Raw genomic sequence first — 17,019 nt, forward strand, 5'->3', positions numbered from 1 at the left:
GACATTTAGCACAAGATTTCATTTTGTTTCATAGCTTAAACCATTCTCAACTACACCTTATTACTCCAAAGCGTCAAGGGACGCAACAATCCATGTGTTCTTTCTGTCACTAAGGCTCCTGTTTCCTTTCGAATCGGAAACGTTTCAGTGAGAAAGTTCTGAGTGGGTGACACAATATCCCAAGAAAAGGGGGGAGAATAGTTCCACGTGTGAGGAAAAAACCTCATGAACTTCAGATTACCAACTGACGTGCTAAGTACCATGCTCATGTGGCAACTTTTTTCTTTTGTGATGTAAAAGCTATTTAATCAAAGCAAAAACTTCTTTTTTTTTTTTTTTTTTTTTAATTTATCTTGCTGCTTAGTGTATAACTTGTCCCACGTGGAAAAGTGGATAGGACCTAGTATCCCTGGTCGACTGGTTTACTTCCTGCTATGGGAGTGACACTCCTTTGGAACTAGTACACACATTCGAAAGCCGCCCCGTGCCTTGTACGTGGAAACAGTTTAGGAACTAAATTGGTTATGTTTTGGTACTGAATCGGAAAAATCTGTGGCCCTGTAGCCAAGATGGAGACAGAATCGATTGAGAAAACGAGGGACCAGTACCCCGTCTAACAATCGAACGTTCATCTTTCAGCTTATGAGACTGATTTGCTTACAACTGTGTTAACGAGGCAAGCTGCGCAAATAGAACTGCAGAAGTTGCTTGTGCCAAGTAGAAAACTTATTTTTTTTCAGATTGTCACTGATAAGACAGCACATCTTTTCCCATATGGTCTAGCGGTTAGGATTCCTGGTTCTCACCCAGGCGACCCGGGTTCAACTCCCGGTATGGGAATGTACTTTTCTGTACTGCCACCAACATTCAAAGACAAAGGTGTTTTTCAGACAAAAGTATTTCAGGTAGAATTTGCGTTAAGCTGTCGAAAATTCTGAACGCCATCTTTTGGTCCGTTCGTTGTGATGAACTTTGGCACAAGATTTAATTTGGTTTCATAGCTCAAATCAATCTCAACTAGCCCCTTTTAGAGCAAACGTGTCAAGAGAATCAACAACCCATGTGTCCTGTCTGTCATTTGGGTTCGCAAATTCTTACTTATCAGAAACATTTTAAATCTGAAAGGGAAAGTTCTAATTTGGTGACAGAATCTCTTCAGAAAAGAGGAGACCGCTTCCCCGTGTGAGGATCGAACTCACGAACTTCAGAATATGAGACTGACGCGCTCGCTACTGACGGGTGTTTTTCAGACAAAAGTATTTCAGGTAGATTTTGCGCTTAGCTGTCAAACAGCTCAAATCACTCTCATCTGCCTCTTTATACAGCAAACGGGTCAAGAGAAACAGCAACCCATGTGTCCCATCTGTCATTTGGGTTCACAAATCCTTACTTATCAGAAACGTGTTAGAACTGAAAGGGAAAGTTCTAAGATTTTGACAAAATGTCTTCCGAAAAGAGGAGCCTGCTGCCCCGTGTGAGGATCGAACTCACGACCTTCAGATTATGAGACTGACGCGCTACCTACTGCGCTAACGAGGCAAGATGCACGTGCCAATCTGCAGACGTTTCTTGTGCAAGCCCCCGAGCTGATTTTTTTCAATAGATACCTCAGTGTGTAGCTATCCATTCCCATATGGTCTAGCGGTTAGGATTCCTGGTTTTCACCCAGGCGGCCCGCGTTCGACTCCCGGTATGGGAACGGACCTTTTACTGTACTACTGCCAACAATCAAAGACAGAAATGTATTTTCCAGACAATAATATTTCAGGTAGATTTTGTACTTTGCAGTCAAAAATGCTGAACATCAGGGTATTTGTGGCTCTTACTGACATTTAGCACAAGATTTCATTTTGTTTCATAGCTTAAACCATTCTCAACTACACCTTATTACTCCAAAGCGTCAAGGGACGCAACAATCCATGTGTTCTTTCTGTCACTAAGGCTCCTGTTTCCTTTCGAATCGGAAACGTTTCAGTGAGAAAGTTCTGAGTGGGTGACACAATATCCCAAGAAAAGGGGGGAGAATAGTTCCACGTGTGAGGAAAAAACCTCATGAACTTCAGATTACCAACTGACGTGCTAAGTACCATGCTCATGTGGCAACTTTTTTCTTTTGTGATGTAAAAGCTATTTAATCAAAGCAAAAACTTCTTTTTTTTTTTTTTTTTTTTTAATTTATCTTGCTGCTTAGTGTATAACTTGTCCCACGTGGAAAAGTGGATAGGACCTAGTATCCCTGGTCGACTGGTTTACTTCCTGCTATGGGAGTGACACTCCTTTGGAACTAGTACACACATTCAAAAGCTGCCCCATGCCTTGTACGTGGAAACAGTTTAGGAACTAAATTGGTTATGTTTTGGTACTGAATCGGAAAAATCTGTGGCCCTGTAGCCAAGATGGAGACAGAATCGATTGAGAAAACGAGGGACCAGTACCCCGTCTAAGAATCGAACGTTCATCTTTCAGCTTATGAGAATGATTTGCTTACAACTGTGTTAACGAGGCAAGCTGCGCAAATAGAACTGCAGAAGTTGCTTGTGCCAAGTAGAAAACTTATTTTTTTTCAGATTGTCACTAATAAGACAGCACATCTTTTCCCATATGGTCTAGCGGTTAGGATTCCTGGTTCTCACCCAGGCGGGCCGGGTTCAACTCCCGGTATGGGAACGCACCTTTTACTGTACTGCCACCAACATTCAAAGACAAAGGTGTTTTTCAGACAAAAGTATTTCAGGTAGAATTTGCGTTAAGCTGTCGAAAATTCTGAACGCCATCTTTTGGTCCGTTCGTTGTGATGAACTTTGGCACAAGATTTAATTTGGTTTCATAGCTCAAATCAATCTCAACTAGCCCCTTTTACAGCAAACGTGTCAAGAGAATCAACAACCCATGTGTCCTGTCTGTCATTTGGGTTCGCAAATTCTTACTTATCAGAAACATTTTAAATCTGAAAGGGAAAGTTCTAATTTGGTGACAGAATCTCTTCAGAAAAGAGGAGACCGCTTCCCCGTGTGAGGATCGAACTCACGAACTTCAGAATATGAGACTGACGCGCTCGCTACTGACGGGTGTTTTTCAGACAAAAGTATTTCAGGTAGATTTTGCGCTTAGCTGTCAAACAGCTCAAATCACTCTCATCTGCCTCTTTATACAGCAAACGGGTCAAGAGAAACAGCAACCCATGTGTCCCATCTGTCATTTGGGTTCACAAATCCTTACTTATCAGAAACGTGTTAGAACTGAAAGGGAAAGTTCTAAGATTTTGACAAAATCTCTTCGGAAAAGAGGAGCCTGCTGCCCCGTGTGAGGATCGAACTCACGACCTTCAGATTATGAGACTGACGCGCTACCTACTGCGCTAACGAGGCAAGATGCACGTGCCAATCTGCAGACGTTTCTTGTGCAAGCCCCCGAGCTGATTTTTTTCAATAGATACCTCAGTGTGTAGCTATCCATTCCCATATGGTCTAGCGGTTAGGATTCCTGGTTTTCACCCAGGCGGCCCGCGTTCGACTCCCGGTATGGGAACGCACCTTTTACTGTACTACTGCCAACAATCAAAGACAGAAATGTATTTTCCAGACAATAATATTTCAGGTAGATTTTGTACTTTGCAGTCAAAAATGCTGAACATCAGGGTATTTGTGGCTCTTACTGACATTTAGCACAAGATTTCATTTTGTTTCATAGCTTAAACCATTCTCAACTACACCTTATTACTCCAAAGCGTCAAGGGACGCAACAATCCATGTGTTCTTTCTGTCACTAAGGCTCCTGTTTCCTTTCGAATCGGAAACGTTTCAGTGAGAAAGTTCTGAGTGGGTGACACAATATCCCAAGAAAAGGGGGGAGAATAGTTCCACGTGTGAGGAAAAAACCTCATGAACTTCAGATTACCAACTGACGTGCTAAGTACCATGCTCATGTGGCAACTTTTTTCTTTTGTGATGTAAAAGCTATTTAATCAAAGCAAAAACTTCTTTTTTTTTTTTTTTTTTTTTTAATTTATCTTGCTGCTTAGTGTATAACTTGTCCCACGTGGAAAAGTGGATAGGACCTAGTATCCCTGGTCGACTGGTTTACTTCCTGCTATGGGAGTGACACTCCTTTGGAACTAGTACACACATTCGAAAGCCGCCCCGTGCCTTGTACGTGGAAACAGTTTAGGAACTAAATTGGTTATGTTTTGGTACTGAATCGGAAAAATCTGTGGCCCTGTAGCCAAGATGGAGACAGAATCGATTGAGAAAACGAGGGACCAGTACCCCGTCTAACAATCGAACGTTCATCTTTCAGCTTATGAGACTGATTTGCTTACAACTGTGTTAACGAGGCAAGCTGCGCAAATAGAACTGCAGAAGTTGCTTGTGCCAAGTAGAAAACTTATTTTTTTTCAGATTGTCACTGATAAGACAGCACATCTTTTCCCATATGGTCTAGCGGTTAGGATTCCTGGTTCTCACCCAGGCGACCTGGGTTCAACTCCCGGTATGGGAATGTACTTTTCTGTACTGCCACCAACATTCAAAGACAAAGGTGTTTTTCAGACAAAAGTATTTCAGGTAGAATTTGCGTTAAGCTGTCGAAAATTCTGAACGCCATCTTTTGGTCCGTTCGTTGTGATGAACTTTGGCACAAGATTTAATTTGGTTTCATAGCTCAAATCAATCTCAACTAGCCCCTTTTAGAGCAAACGTGTCAAGAGAATCAACAACCCATGTGTCCTGTCTGTCATTTGGGTTCGCAAATTCTTACTTATCAGAAACATTTTAAATCTGAAAGGGAAAGTTCTAATTTGGTGACAGAATCTCTTCAGAAAAGAGGAGACCGCTTCCCCGTGTGAGGATCGAACTCACGAACTTCAGAATATGAGACTGACGCGCTCGCTACTGACGGGTGTTTTTCAGACAAAAGTATTTCAGGTAGATTTTGCGCTTAGCTGTCAAACAGCTCAAATCACTCTCATCTGCCTCTTTATACAGCAAACGGGTCAAGAGAAACAGCAACCCATGTGTCCCATCTGTCATTTGGGTTCACAAATCCTTACTTATCAGAAACGTGTTAGAACTGAAAGGGAAAGTTCTAAGATTTTGACAAAATCTCTTCCGAAAAGAGGAGCCTGCTGCCCCGTGTGAGGATCGAACTCACGACCTTCAGATTATGAGACTGACGCGCTACCTACTGCGCTAACGAGGCAAGATGCACGTGCCAATCTGCAGACGTTTCTTGTGCAAGCCCCCGAGCTGATTTTTTTCAATAGATACCTCAGTGTGTAGCTATCCATTCCCATATGGTCTAGCGGTTAGGATTCCTGGTTTTCACCCAGGCGGCCCGCGTTCGACTCCCGGTATGGGAACGCACCTTTTACTGTACTACTGCCAACAATCAAAGACAGAAATGTATTTTCCAGACAATAATATTTCAGGTAGATTTTGTACTTTGCAGTCAAAAATGCTGAACATCAGGGTATTTGTGGCTCTTACTGACATTTAGCACAAGATTTCATTTTGTTTCATAGCTTAAACCATTCTCAACTACACCTTATTACTCCAAAGCGTCAAGGGACGCAACAATCCATGTGTTCTTTCTGTCACTAAGGCTCCTGTTTCCTTTCGAATCGGAAACGTTTCAGTGAGAAAGTTCTGAGTGGGTGACACAATATCCCAAGAAAAGGGGGGAGAATAGTTCCACGTGTGAGGAAAAAACCTCATGAACTTCAGATTACCAACTGACGTGCTAAGTACCATGCTCATGTGGCAACTTTTTTCTTTTGTGATGTAAAAGCTATTTAATCAAAGCAAAAACTTCTTTTTTTTTTTTTTTTTTTTCATTTATCTTGCTGCTTAGTGTATAACTTGTCCCACGTGGAAAAGTGGATAGGACCTAGTATCCCTGGTCGACTGGTTTACTTCCTGCTATGGGAGTGACACTCCTTTGGAACTAGTACACACATTCGAAAGCCGCCCCGTGCCTTGTACGTGGAAACAGTTTAGGAACTAAATTGGTTATGTTTTGGTACTGAATCGGAAAAATCTGTGGCCCTGTAGCCAAGATGGAGACAGAATCGATTGAGAAAACGAGGGACCAGTACCCCGTCTAACAATCGAACGTTCATCTTTCAGCTTATGAGACTGATTTGCTTACAACTGTGTTAACGAGGCAAGCTGCGCAAATAGAACTGCAGAAGTTGCTTGTGCCAAGTAGAAAACTTATTTTTTTTCAGATTGTCACTGATAAGACAGCACATCTTTTCCCATATGGTCTAGCGGTTAGGATTCCTGGTTCTCACCCAGGCGACCCGGGTTCAACTCCCGGTATGGGAATGTACTTTTCTGTACTGCCACCAACATTCAAAGACAAAGGTGTTTTTCAGACAAAAGTATTTCAGGTAGAATTTGCGTTAAGCTGTCGAAAATTCTGAACGCCATCTTTTGGTCCGTTCGTTGTGATGAACTTTGGCACAAGATTTAATTTGGTTTCATAGCTCAAATCAATCTCAACTAGCCCCTTTTACAGCAAACGTGTCAAGAGAATCAACAACCCATGTGTCCTGTCTGTCATTTGGGTTCGCAAATTCTTACTTATCAGAAACATTTTAAATCTGAAAGGGAAAGTTCTAATTTGGTGACAGAATCTCTTCAGAAAAGAGGAGACCGCTTCCCCGTGTGAGGATCGAACTCACGAACTTCAGAATATGAGACTGACGCGCTCGCTACTGACGGGTGTTTTTCAGACAAAAGTATTTCAGGTAGATTTTGCGCTTAGCTGTCAAACAGCTCAAATCACTCTCATCTGCCTCTTTATACAGCAAACGGGTCAAGAGAAACAGCAACCCATGTGTCCCATCTGTCATTTGGGTTCACAAATCCTTACTTATCAGAAACGTGTTAGAACTGAAAGGGAAAGTTCTAAGATTTTGACAAAATCTCTTCGGAAAAGAGGAGCCTGCTGCCCCGTGTGAGGATCGAACTCACGACCTTCAGATTATGAGACTGACGCGCTACCTACTGCGCTAACGAGGCAAGATGCACGTGCCAATCTGCAGACGTTTCTTGTGCAAGCCCCCGAGCTGATTTTTTTCAATAGATACCTCAGTGTGTAGCTATCCATTCCCATATGGTCTAGCGGTTAGGATTCCTGGTTTTCACCCAGGCGGCCCGCGTTCGACTCCCGGTATGGGAACGCACCTTTTACTGTACTACTGCCAACAATCAAAGACAGAAATGTATTTTCCAGACAATAATATTTCAGGTAGATTTTGTACTTTGCAGTCAAAAATGCTGAACATCAGGGTATTTGTGGCTCTTACTGACATTTAGCACAAGATTTCATTTTGTTTCATAGCTTAAACCATTCTCAACTACACCTTATTACTCCAAAGCGTCAAGGGACGCAACAATCCATGTGTTCTTTCTGTCACTAAGGCTCCTGTTTCCTTTCGAATCGGAAACGTTTCAGTGAGAAAGTTCTGAGTGGGTGACACAATATCCCAAGAAAAGGGGGGAGAATAGTTCCACGTGTGAGGAAAAAACCTCATGAACTTCAGATTACCAACTGACGTGCTAAGTACCATGCTCATGTGGCAACTTTTTTCTTTTGTGATGTAAAAGCTATTTAATCAAAGCAAAAACTTCTTTTTTTTTTTTTTTTTTTTTAATTTATCTTGCTGCTTAGTGTATAACTTGTCCCACGTGGAAAAGTGGATAGGACCTAGTATCCCTGGTCGACTGGTTTACTTCCTGCTATGGGAGTGACACTCCTTTGGAACTAGTACACACATTCGAAAGCCGCCCCGTGCCTTGTACGTGGAAACAGTTTAGGAACTAAATTGGTTATGTTTTGGTACTGAATCGGAAAAATCTGTGGCCCTGTAGCCAAGATGGAGACAGAATCGATTGAGAAAATGAGGGACCAGTACCCCGTCTAACAATCGAACGTTCATCTTTCAGCTTATGAGACTGATTTGCTTACAACTGTGTTAACGAGGCAAGCTGCGCAAATAGAACTGCAGAAGTTGCTTGTGCCAAGTAGAAAACTTATTTTTTTTCAGATTGTCACTGATAAGACAGCACATCTTTTCCCATATGGTCTAGCGGTTAGGATTCCTGGTTCTCACCCAGGCGACCCGGGTTCAACTCCCGGTATGGGAATGTACTTTTCTGTACTGCCACCAACATTCAAAGACAAAGGTGTTTTTCAGACAAAAGTATTTCAGGTAGAATTTGCGTTAAGCTGTCGAAAATTCTGAACGCCATCTTTTGGTCCGTTCGTTGTGATGAACTTTGGCACAAGATTTAATTTGGTTTCATAGCTCAAATCAATCTCAACTAGCCCCTTTTAGAGCAAACGTGTCAAGAGAATCAACAACCCATGTGTCCTGTCTGTCATTTGGGTTCGCAAATTCTTACTTATCAGAAACATTTTAAATCTGAAAGGGAAAGTTCTAATTTGGTGACAGAATCTCTTCAGAAAAGAGGAGACCGCTTCCCCGTGTGAGGATCGAACTCACGAACTTCAGAATATGAGACTGACGCGCTCGCTACTGACGGGTGTTTTTCAGACAAAAGTATTTCAGGTAGATTTTGCGCTTAGCTGTCAAACAGCTCAAATCACTCTCATCTGCCTCTTTATACAGCAAACGGGTCAAGAGAAACAGCAACCCATGTGTCCCATCTGTCATTTGGGTTCACAAATCCTTACTTATCAGAAACGTGTTAGAACTGAAAGGGAAAGTTCTAAGATTTTGACAAAATCTCTTCCGAAAAGAGGAGCCTGCTGCCCCGTGTGAGGATCGAACTCACGACCTTCAGATTATGAGACTGACGCGCTACCTACTGCGCTAACGAGGCAAGATGCACGTGCCAATCTGCAGACGTTTCTTGTGCAAGCCCCCGAGCTGATTTTTTTCAATAGATACCTCAGTGTGTAGCTATCCATTCCCATATGGTCTAGCGGTTAGGATTCCTGGTTTTCACCCAGGCGGCCCGCGTTCGCCTCCCGGTATGGGAACGCACCTTTTACTGTACTACTGCCAACAATCAAAGACAGAAATGTATTTTCCAGACAATAATATTTCAGGTAGATTTTGTACTTTGCAGTCAAAAATGCTGAACATCAGGGTATTTGTGGCTCTTACTGACATTTAGCACAAGATTTCATTTTGTTTCATAGCTTAAACCATTCTCAACTACACCTTATTACTCCAAAGCGCCAAGGGACGCAACAATCCATGTGTTCTTTCTGTCACTAAGGCTCCTGTTTCCTTTCGAATCGGAAACGTTTCAGTGAGAAAGTTCTGAGTGGGTGACACAATATCCCAAGAAAAGGGGGGAGAATAGTTCCACGTGTGAGGAAAAAACCTCATGAACTTCAGATTACCAACTGACGTGCTAAGTACCATGCTCATGTGGCAACTTTTTTCTTTTGTGATGTAAAAGCTATTTAATCAAAGCAAAAACTTCTTTTTTTTTTTTTTTTTTTTAATTTATCTTGCTGCTTAGTGTATAACTTGTCCCACGTGGAAAAGTGGATAGGACCTAGTATCCCTGGTCGACTGGTTTACTTCCTGCTATGGGAGTGACACTCCTTTGGAACTAGTACACACATTCGAAAGCCGCCCCGTGCCTTGTACGTGGAAACAGTTTAGGAACTAAATTGGTTATGTTTTGGTACTGAATCGGAAAAATCTGTGGCCCTGTAGCCAAGATGGAGACAGAATCGATTGAGAAAACGAGGGACCAGTACCCCGTCTAACAATCGAACGTTCATCTTTCAGCTTATGAGACTGATTTGCTTACAACTGTGTTAACGAGGCAAGCTGCGCAAATAGAACTGCAGAAGTTGCTTGTGCCAAGTAGAAAACTTATTTTTTTTCAGATTGTCACTGATAAGACAGCACATCTTTTCCCATATGGTCTAGCGGTTAGGATTCCTGGTTCTCACCCAGGCGACCCGGGTTCAACTCCCGGTATGGGAATGTACTTTTCTGTACTGCCACCAACATTCAAAGACAAAGGTGTTTTTCAGACAAAAGTATTTCAGGTAGAATTTGCGTTAAGCTGTCGAAAATTCTGAACGCCATCTTTTGGTCCGTTCGTTGTGATGAACTTTGGCACAAGATTTAATTTGGTTTCATAGCTCAAATCAATCTCAACTAGCCCCTTTTAGAGCAAACGTGTCAAGAGAATCAACAACCCATGTGTCCTGTCTGTCATTTGGGTTCGCAAATTCTTACTTATCAGAAACATTTTAAATCTGAAAGGGAAAGTTCTAATTTGGTGACAGAATCTCTTCAGAAAAGAGGAGACCGCTTCCCCGTGTGAGGATCGAACTCACGAACTTCAGAATATGAGACTGACGCGCTCGCTACTGACGGGTGTTTTTCAGACAAAAGTATTTCAGGTAGATTTTGCGCTTAGCTGTCAAACAGCTCAAATCACTCTCATCTGCCTCTTTATACAGCAAACGGTTCAAGAGAAACAGCAACCCATGTGTCCCATCTGTCATTTGGGTTCACAAATCCTTACTTATCAGAAACGTGTTAGAACTGAAAGGGAAAGTTCTAAGATTTTGACAAAATCTCTTCCGAAAAGAGGAGCCTGCTGCCCCGTGTGAGGATCGAACTCACGACCTTCAGATTATGAGACTGACGCGCTACCTACTGCGCTAACGAGGCAAGATGCACGTGCCAATCTGCAGACGTTTCTTGTGCAAGCCCCCGAGCTGATTTTTTTCAATAGATACCTCAGTGTGTAGCTATCCATTCCCATATGGTCTAGCGGTTAGGATTCCTGGTTTTCACCCAGGCGGCCCGCGTTCGACTCCCGGTATGGGAACGCACCTTTTACTGTACTACTGCCAACAATCAAAGACAGAAATGTATTTTCCAGACAATAATATTTCAGGTAGATTTTGTACTTTGCAGTCAAAAATGCTGAACATCAGGGTATTTGTGGCTCTTACTGACATTTAGCACAAGATTTCATTTTGTTTCATAGCTTAAACCATTCTCAACTACACCTTATTACTCCAAAGCGTCAAGGGACGCAACAATCCATGTGTTCTTTCTGTCACTAAGGCTCCTGTTTCCTTTCGAATCGGAAACGTTTCAGTGAGAAAGTTCTGAGTGGGTGACACAATATCCCAAGAAAAGGGGGGAGAATAGTTCCACGTGTGAGGAAAAAACCTCATGAACTTCAGATTACCAACTGACGTGCTAAGTACCATGCTCATGTGGCAACTTTTTTCTTTTGTGATGTAAAAGCTATTTAATCAAAGCAAAAACTTATTTTTTTTTTTTTTTTTTTTTAATTTATCTTGCTGCTTAGTGTATAACTTGTCCCACGTGGAAAAGTGGATAGGACCTAGTATCCCTGGTCGACTGGTTTACTTCCTGCTATGGGAGTGACACTCCTTTGGAACTAGTACACACATTCAAAAGCTGCCCCATGCCTTGTACGTGGAAACAGTTTAGGAACTAAATTGGTTATGTTTTGGTACTGAATCGGAAAAATCTGTGGCCCTGTAGCCAAGATGGAGACAGAATCGATTGAGAAAACGAGGGACCAGTACCCCGTCTAAGAATCGAACGTTCATCTTTCAGCTTATGAGACTGATTTGCTTACAACTGTGTTAACGAGGCAAGCTGCGCAAATAGAACTGCAGAGGTTGCTTGTGCCAAGTAGAAAACTTATTTTTTTTCAGATTGTCACTGATAAGACAGCACATCTTTTCCCATATGGTCTAGCGGTTAGGATTCCTGGTTCTCACCCAGGCGGGCCGGGTTCAACTCCCGGTATGGGAATGCACCTTTTACTGTACTACTGCCAACAATCAAAGACAGAAATGTATTTTCCAGACAATAATATTTCAGGTAGATTTATTACTTTGCAGTCAAAAATGCTGAACATCAGGGTATTTGTGGCTCTTACTGACCTTTAGCACAAGATTTCATTTTGTTTCATAGCTTAAACCATTCTCAACTACACCTTATTACTCCAAAGCGTCAAGGGACGCAACAATCCATGTGTTCTTTCTGTCACTAAGGCTCCTGTTTCCTTTCGAATCGGAAACGTTTCAGTGAGAAAGTTCTGAGTGGGTGACACAATATCCCAAGAAAAGGGGGGAGAATAGTTCCACGTGTGAGGAAAAAACCTCATGAACTTCAGATTACCAACTGACGTGCTAAGTACCATGCTCATGTGGCAACTTTTTTCTTTTGTGATGTAAAAGCTATTTAATCAAAGCAAAAACTTCTTTTTTTTTTTTTTAATTTATCTTGCTGCTTAGTGTATAACTTGTCCCACGTGGAAAAGTGGATAGGACCTAGTATCCCTGGTCGACTGGTTTACTTCCTGCTATGGGAGTGACACTCCTTTGGAACTAGTACACACATTCGAAAGCCGCCCCGTGCCTTGTACGTGGAAACAGTTTAGGAACTAAATTGGTTATGTTTTGGTACTGAATCGGAAAAATCTGTGGCCCTGTAGCCAAGATGGAGACAGAATCGATTGAGAAAACGAGGGACCAGTACCCCGTCTAACAATCGAACGTTCATCTTTCAGCTTATGAGACTGATTTGCTTACAACTGTGTTAACGAGGCAAGCTGCGCAAATAGAACTGCAGAAGTTGCTTGTGCCAAGTAGAAAACTTATTTTTTTTCAGATTGTCACTGATAAGACAGCACATCTTTTCCCATATGGTCTAGCGGTTAGGATTCCTGGTTCTCACCCAGGCGACCCGGGTTCAACTCCCGGTATGGGAATGTACTTTTCTGTACTGCCACCAACATTCAAAGACAAAGGTGTTTTTCAGACAAAAGTATTTCAGGTAGAATTTGCGTTAAGCTGTCGAAAATTCTGAACGCCATCTTTTGGTCCGTTCGTTGTGATGAACTTTGGCACAAGATTTAATTTGGTTTCATAGCTCAAATCAATCTCAACTAGCCCCTTTTAGAGCAAACGTGTCAAGAGAATCAACAACCCATGTGTCCTGTCTGTCATTTGGGTTCGCAAATTCTTACTTATCAGAAACATTTTAAATCTGAAAGGGAAAGTTCTAATTTGGTGACAGAATCTCTTCAGAAAAGAGGAGACCGCTTCCCCGTGTGAGGATCGAACTCACGAACTTCAGAATATGAGACTGACGCGCTCGCTACTGACGGGTGTTTTTCAGACAAAAGTAATTCAGGTAGATTTTGCGCTTAGCTGTCAAACAGCTCAAATCACTCTCATCTGCCTCTTTATACAGCAAACGGGTCAAGAGAAACAGCAACCCATGTGTCCCATCTGTCATTTGGGTTCACAAATCCTTACTTATCAGAAACGTGTTAGAACTGAAAGGGAAAGTTCTAAGATTTTGACAAAATCTCTTCGGAAAAGAGGAGCCTGCTGCCCCGTGTGAGGATCGAACTCACGACCTTCAGATTATGAGACTGACGCGCTACCTACTGCGCTAACGAGGCAAGATGCACGTGCCAATCTGCAGACGTTTCTTGTGCAAGCCCCCGAGCTGATTTTTTTCAATAGATACCTCAGTGTGTAGCTATCCATTCCCATATGGTCTAGCGGTTAGGATTCCTGGTTTTCACCCAGGCGGCCCGCGTTCGACTCCCGGTATGGGAACGCACCTTTTACTGTACTACTGCCAACAATCAAAGACAGAAATGTATTTTCCAGACAATAATATTTCAGGTAGATTTTGTACTTTGCAGTCAAAAATGCTGAACATCAGGGTATTTGTGGCTCTTACTGACATTTAGCACAAGATTTCATTTTGTTTCATAGCTTAAACCATTCTCAACTACACCTTATTACTCCAAAGCGTCAAGGGACGCAACAATCCATGTGTTCTTTCTGTCACTAAGGCTCCTGTTTCCTTTCGAATCGGAAACGTTTCAGTGAGAAAGTTCTGAGTGGGTGACACAATATCCCAAGAAAAGGGGGGAGAATAGTTCCACGTGTGAGGAAAAAACCTCATGAACTTCAGATTACCAACTGACGTGCTAAGTACCATGCTCATGTGGCAACTTTTTTCTTTTGTGATGTAAAAGCTATTTAATCAAAGCAAAAACTTCTTTTTTTTTTTTTTTTTTTTTAATTTATCTTGCTGCTTAGTGTATAACTTGTCCCACGTGGAAAAGTGGATAGGACCTAGTATCCCTGGTCGACTGGTTTACTTCCTGCTATGGGAGTGACACTCCTTTGGAACTAGTACACACATTCAAAAGCTGCCCCATGCCTTGTACGTGGAAACAGTTTAGGAACTAAATTGGTTATGTTTTGGTACTGAATCGGAAAAATCTGTGGCCCTGTAGCCAAGATGGAGACAGAATCGATTGAGAAAACGAGGGACCAGTACCCCGTCTAAGAATCGAACGTTCATCTTTCAGCTTATGAGACTGATTTGCTTACAACTGTGTTAACGAGGCAAGCTGCGCAAATAGAACTGCAGAAGTTGCTTGTGCCAAGTAGAAAACTTATTTTTTTTCAGATTGTCACTGATAAGACAGCACATCTTTTCCCATGTGGTCTAGCGGTTAGGATTCCTGGTTCTCACCCAGGCGGGCCGGGTTCAACTCCCGGTATGGGAACGCACCTTTTACTGTACTACTGCCAACAATCAAAGACAGAAATGTATTTTCCAGACAATAATATTTCAGGTAGATTTATTACTTTGCAGTCAAAAATGCTGAACATCAGGGTATTTGTGGCTCTTACTGACCTTTAGCACAAGATTTCATTTTGTTTCATAGCTTAAACCATTCTCAACTACACCTTATTACTCCAAAGCGTCAAGGGACGCAACAATCCATGTGTTCTTTCTGTCACTAAGGCTCCTGTTTCCTTTCGAATCGGAAACGTTTCATTGAGAAAGTTCTGAGTGGGTGACACAATATCCCAAGAAAAGGGGGGAGAATAGTTCCACGTGTGAGGAAAAACCTCATGAACTTCAGATTACCAACTGACGTGCTAAGTACCATGCTCATGTGGCAACTTTTTTCTTTTGTGATGTAAAAGCTATTTAATCAAAGCAAAAACTTCTTTTTTTTTTTTTTTTTTTTTTAATTTATCTTGCTGCTTAGTGTATAACTTGCCCCACGTGGAAAAGTGGATAGGACCTAGTATCCCTGGTCGACTGGTTTACTTCCTGCTATGGGAGTGACACTCCTTTGGAACTAGTACACACATTCAAAAGCTGCCCCATGCCTTGTACGTGGAAACAGTTTAGGAACTAAATTGGTTATGTTTTGGTACTGAATCGGAAAAATCTGTGGCCCTGTAGCCAAGATGGAGACAGAATCGATTGAGAAAACGAGGGACCAGTACCCCGTCTAAGAATCGAACGTTCATCTTTCAGCTTATGAGACTGATTTGCTTACAACTGTGTTAACGAGGCAAGCTGCGCAAATAGAACTGCAGAAGTTGCTTGTGCCAAGTAGAAAACTTATTTTTTTTCAGATTGTCACTGATAAGACAGCACAACTTTTCCCATATGGTCTAGCGGTTAGGATTCCTGGTTCTCACCCAGGTGGCCCGGGTTCAACTCCTGGTATGGGAATGTACTTTTCTGTACTGCCACCAACATTCAAAGACAAAGGTGTTTTTCAGACAAAAGTATTTCAGGTAGAATTTGCGTTAAGCTGTCGAAAATTCTGAACGCCATCTTTTGGTCCGTTCGTTGTGATGAACTTTGGCACAAGATTTAATTTGGTTTCATAGCTCAAATCAATCTCAACTAGCCCCTTTTACAGCAAACGTGTCAAGAGAATCAACAACCCATGTGTCCTGTCTGTCATTTGGGTTCGCAAATTCTTACTTATCAGAAACATTTTAAATCTGAAAGGGAAAGTTCTAATTTGGTGACAGAATCTCTTCAGAAAAGAGGAGACCGCTTCCCCGTGTGAGGATCGAACTCACGAACTTCAGAATATGAGACTGACGCGCTCGCTACTGACGGGTGTTTTTCAGACAAAAGTATTTCAGGTAGATTTTGCGCTTAGCTGTCAAACAGCTCAAATCACTCTCATCTGCCTCTTTATACAGCAAACGGGTCAAGAGAAACAGCAACCCATGTGTCCCATCTGTCATTTGGGTTCACAGATCCTTACTTATCAGAAACGTGTTAGAACTGAAAGGGAAAGTTCTAAGTTTTTGACAAAATCTCTTCGGAAAAGAGGAGCCTGCTGCCCCGTGTGAGGATCGAACTCACGACCTTCAGATTATGAGACTGACGCGGGTGTTTTTCAGACAAAAGTATTTCAGGTAGATTTTGCGCTTAGCTGTCAATCATTCTGAACACCAGCTTTTGGTTACATTCATTGTGACGACCTTTGGCACAAGATTTAATTTTTTGTCATAGCTCAAATCACTCTCATCTGCCTCTTTATACAGCAAACGGGTCAAGAGAACCAGCATCCCATGTGTCATTTGGGTTCACAAATCCTTACTTATCAGAAACGTGTTAGAAATGAAGGGGAAAGTTCTAAGTTTTTGACAATATCTCTTCGGAAAAGAGGAGCCCGCTGCCCCGTGTGAGTATCGAACTCACGACCTTCAGATTATGAGACTGACGCGCTACCTACTGCGCTAACGAGGCAAGATGCACGTGCCAATCTGCAGACGTTTCTTGTGCAAGCCCCCGAGCTGATTTTTTTCAATAGATACCTCAGTGTGTAGCTATCCATTCCCATATGGTCTAGCGGTTAGGATTCCTGGTTTTCACCCAGGCGGCCCGTGTTCGACTCCCGGTATGGGAACGCACCTTTTACTGTACTACTGCCAACAATCAAAGACAGAAATGTATTTTCCAGACAATAATATTTCAGGTAGATTTTGTACTTTGCAGTCAAAAATGCTGAACATCAGGGTATTTGTGGCTCTTACTGACCTTTAGCACAAGATTTCATTTTGTTTCATAGCTTAAACCATTCTCAACTACACCTTATTACTCCAAAGCGTCAAGGGACGCAACAATCCATGTGTTCTGTCTGTCACTAAGGCTCCTGTTTCCTTTCAAAT

At 42.2% G+C, this 17,019-nt stretch overlaps 25 non-coding genes across 25 annotated transcripts; 17 read left to right on the top strand and 8 right to left on the bottom strand.

The window, feature by feature from the left end:
• The first annotated feature begins 768 nt into the window (after positions 1 to 768).
• TRNAE-CUC (transfer RNA glutamic acid (anticodon CUC)) lies at positions 769 to 840 on the top strand. Its single transcript has one exon. It is a non-coding gene; the product is annotated as a tRNA-Glu (tRNA).
• Positions 841 to 1,466: 626 nt separating this feature from the next.
• Positions 1,467 to 1,539, bottom strand: TRNAM-CAU (transfer RNA methionine (anticodon CAU)). The gene has a single exon. It is a non-coding gene; the product is annotated as a tRNA-Met (tRNA).
• An 88-nt stretch (positions 1,540 to 1,627) lies between these two features.
• On the top strand, positions 1,628 to 1,699 carry TRNAE-UUC (transfer RNA glutamic acid (anticodon UUC)). The gene has a single exon. It is a non-coding gene; the product is annotated as a tRNA-Glu (tRNA).
• An 896-nt stretch (positions 1,700 to 2,595) lies between these two features.
• Positions 2,596 to 2,667, top strand: TRNAE-CUC (transfer RNA glutamic acid (anticodon CUC)). The gene has a single exon. It is a non-coding gene; the product is annotated as a tRNA-Glu (tRNA).
• Positions 2,668 to 3,295: 628 nt separating this feature from the next.
• Positions 3,296 to 3,368, bottom strand: TRNAM-CAU (transfer RNA methionine (anticodon CAU)). Its single transcript has one exon. It is a non-coding gene; the product is annotated as a tRNA-Met (tRNA).
• An 88-nt stretch (positions 3,369 to 3,456) lies between these two features.
• Positions 3,457 to 3,528, top strand: TRNAE-UUC (transfer RNA glutamic acid (anticodon UUC)). The gene has a single exon. It is a non-coding gene; the product is annotated as a tRNA-Glu (tRNA).
• An 897-nt stretch (positions 3,529 to 4,425) lies between these two features.
• TRNAE-CUC (transfer RNA glutamic acid (anticodon CUC)) lies at positions 4,426 to 4,497 on the top strand. Its single transcript has one exon. It is a non-coding gene; the product is annotated as a tRNA-Glu (tRNA).
• A 626-nt stretch (positions 4,498 to 5,123) lies between these two features.
• On the bottom strand, positions 5,124 to 5,196 carry TRNAM-CAU (transfer RNA methionine (anticodon CAU)). Its single transcript has one exon. It is a non-coding gene; the product is annotated as a tRNA-Met (tRNA).
• Positions 5,197 to 5,284: 88 nt separating this feature from the next.
• Positions 5,285 to 5,356, top strand: TRNAE-UUC (transfer RNA glutamic acid (anticodon UUC)). The gene has a single exon. It is a non-coding gene; the product is annotated as a tRNA-Glu (tRNA).
• An 895-nt stretch (positions 5,357 to 6,251) lies between these two features.
• Positions 6,252 to 6,323, top strand: TRNAE-CUC (transfer RNA glutamic acid (anticodon CUC)). The gene has a single exon. It is a non-coding gene; the product is annotated as a tRNA-Glu (tRNA).
• A 626-nt stretch (positions 6,324 to 6,949) lies between these two features.
• TRNAM-CAU (transfer RNA methionine (anticodon CAU)) lies at positions 6,950 to 7,022 on the bottom strand. Its single transcript has one exon. It is a non-coding gene; the product is annotated as a tRNA-Met (tRNA).
• An 88-nt stretch (positions 7,023 to 7,110) lies between these two features.
• On the top strand, positions 7,111 to 7,182 carry TRNAE-UUC (transfer RNA glutamic acid (anticodon UUC)). Its single transcript has one exon. It is a non-coding gene; the product is annotated as a tRNA-Glu (tRNA).
• Positions 7,183 to 8,078: 896 nt separating this feature from the next.
• TRNAE-CUC (transfer RNA glutamic acid (anticodon CUC)) lies at positions 8,079 to 8,150 on the top strand. Its single transcript has one exon. It is a non-coding gene; the product is annotated as a tRNA-Glu (tRNA).
• A 626-nt stretch (positions 8,151 to 8,776) lies between these two features.
• Positions 8,777 to 8,849, bottom strand: TRNAM-CAU (transfer RNA methionine (anticodon CAU)). Its single transcript has one exon. It is a non-coding gene; the product is annotated as a tRNA-Met (tRNA).
• A 1,055-nt stretch (positions 8,850 to 9,904) lies between these two features.
• Positions 9,905 to 9,976, top strand: TRNAE-CUC (transfer RNA glutamic acid (anticodon CUC)). The gene has a single exon. It is a non-coding gene; the product is annotated as a tRNA-Glu (tRNA).
• Positions 9,977 to 10,602: 626 nt separating this feature from the next.
• On the bottom strand, positions 10,603 to 10,675 carry TRNAM-CAU (transfer RNA methionine (anticodon CAU)). The gene has a single exon. It is a non-coding gene; the product is annotated as a tRNA-Met (tRNA).
• An 88-nt stretch (positions 10,676 to 10,763) lies between these two features.
• TRNAE-UUC (transfer RNA glutamic acid (anticodon UUC)) lies at positions 10,764 to 10,835 on the top strand. Its single transcript has one exon. It is a non-coding gene; the product is annotated as a tRNA-Glu (tRNA).
• An 896-nt stretch (positions 10,836 to 11,731) lies between these two features.
• On the top strand, positions 11,732 to 11,803 carry TRNAE-CUC (transfer RNA glutamic acid (anticodon CUC)). Its single transcript has one exon. It is a non-coding gene; the product is annotated as a tRNA-Glu (tRNA).
• Positions 11,804 to 12,692: 889 nt separating this feature from the next.
• TRNAE-CUC (transfer RNA glutamic acid (anticodon CUC)) lies at positions 12,693 to 12,764 on the top strand. Its single transcript has one exon. It is a non-coding gene; the product is annotated as a tRNA-Glu (tRNA).
• A 626-nt stretch (positions 12,765 to 13,390) lies between these two features.
• On the bottom strand, positions 13,391 to 13,463 carry TRNAM-CAU (transfer RNA methionine (anticodon CAU)). Its single transcript has one exon. It is a non-coding gene; the product is annotated as a tRNA-Met (tRNA).
• Positions 13,464 to 13,551: 88 nt separating this feature from the next.
• TRNAE-UUC (transfer RNA glutamic acid (anticodon UUC)) lies at positions 13,552 to 13,623 on the top strand. Its single transcript has one exon. It is a non-coding gene; the product is annotated as a tRNA-Glu (tRNA).
• Positions 13,624 to 14,519: 896 nt separating this feature from the next.
• TRNAE-CUC (transfer RNA glutamic acid (anticodon CUC)) lies at positions 14,520 to 14,591 on the top strand. The gene has a single exon. It is a non-coding gene; the product is annotated as a tRNA-Glu (tRNA).
• An 896-nt stretch (positions 14,592 to 15,487) lies between these two features.
• On the top strand, positions 15,488 to 15,559 carry TRNAE-CUC (transfer RNA glutamic acid (anticodon CUC)). Its single transcript has one exon. It is a non-coding gene; the product is annotated as a tRNA-Glu (tRNA).
• Positions 15,560 to 16,524: 965 nt separating this feature from the next.
• Positions 16,525 to 16,597, bottom strand: TRNAM-CAU (transfer RNA methionine (anticodon CAU)). Its single transcript has one exon. It is a non-coding gene; the product is annotated as a tRNA-Met (tRNA).
• Positions 16,598 to 16,685: 88 nt separating this feature from the next.
• Positions 16,686 to 16,757, top strand: TRNAE-UUC (transfer RNA glutamic acid (anticodon UUC)). Its single transcript has one exon. It is a non-coding gene; the product is annotated as a tRNA-Glu (tRNA).
• The last annotated feature ends 262 nt before the right edge of the window (positions 16,758 to 17,019 follow it).

This window comes from Dendrobates tinctorius, unplaced genomic scaffold, assembly GCF_039654945.1.
Source record: "Dendrobates tinctorius isolate UK_male_01 unplaced genomic scaffold, ASM3965494v1 ptg000272l, whole genome shotgun sequence".
Classification (NCBI taxonomy): domain Eukaryota; kingdom Metazoa; phylum Chordata; class Amphibia; order Anura; family Dendrobatidae; genus Dendrobates; species Dendrobates tinctorius.